Genomic DNA, 822 nt, shown 5'->3' on the forward strand with positions numbered 1-822 from the left:
GAGGACGTCATCTGGGGGGACAGGTGAGGGGACAGGGGACAGGTGAGGTCAGTGTGGTCTGGCTGGGAGACACCTTGGTGGAGGACATCATCTGGGGGGACAGGTGAGGGGACGGGGGACAGGTGAGGGGACAGGGGACAGGTGAGGTCAGTGTGGTCTGGCTGTAGGACACGGTGCAGGATGTCATCTGGGGGCACAGGGGACATGGGTGGACAGGTGAGATCAGTGTGGTCTGGCTGGGAGATACCTTGGTGGAGGACGTCATCTAGGGGACAGGTGAGGGTACAGGGGGGGACAGGTGAGGGGACAGGTGAGGTCTGTATGGTCTGGCTGTAGTACACCTTGGTGGAGAACATCATCTGGGGGGACATGGGGGGACAGGTGAGGTGTGTGAGGTCTGGCTGTGGAACACCTTGGTGGAGGATGTCATCTGGGGGGGACATGGGACAGGGGACAGGTGAGGGGTGGAGGATGTCACTGGGGGGACAGGTGACATCAATGTGGTCTGGCTGGGGGACACCTTGGTGGAGGACGTCATCTCGGGGGACAGGGTGGGACAGGTGAGGTCTGTGTGGTCTGGCTGGGAGACACCTTGGTGGAGGACTTCATCTGGGGGACAGGAGGGGACATGGGAGGGACAGGTGAGATCAGTGTGGTCTGGCTGTAGGACACCTTGGTGGAGGATGACATCTGGGGGGACAGGGGGGGACAGGTGAGATCAGTGTGGTCTGGCTGTAGGACACCTTGGTGGAGGATGACATCTGGGGGGACAGGGGGGGACAGGTGAGATCAGTGTGGTCTGGCTGTAGGACACCTTGGTGG

General features: G+C 61.3%; 1 protein-coding gene across 19 annotated transcripts in view; it reads right to left on the bottom strand.

Annotated features, from left to right (window-relative positions):
* KCNJ10 (potassium voltage-gated channel subfamily J member 10) overlaps positions 1-822 on the bottom strand; it is a 12,008-nt gene that overhangs the window by 3,728 nt on the left and 7,458 nt on the right. The window lies entirely within an intron of this gene.

Source organism: Corapipo altera, unplaced genomic scaffold, assembly GCF_003945725.1.
Source record: "Corapipo altera isolate COAL_440 unplaced genomic scaffold, ASM394572v1 204, whole genome shotgun sequence".
NCBI classification, from domain to species: domain Eukaryota; kingdom Metazoa; phylum Chordata; class Aves; order Passeriformes; family Pipridae; genus Corapipo; species Corapipo altera.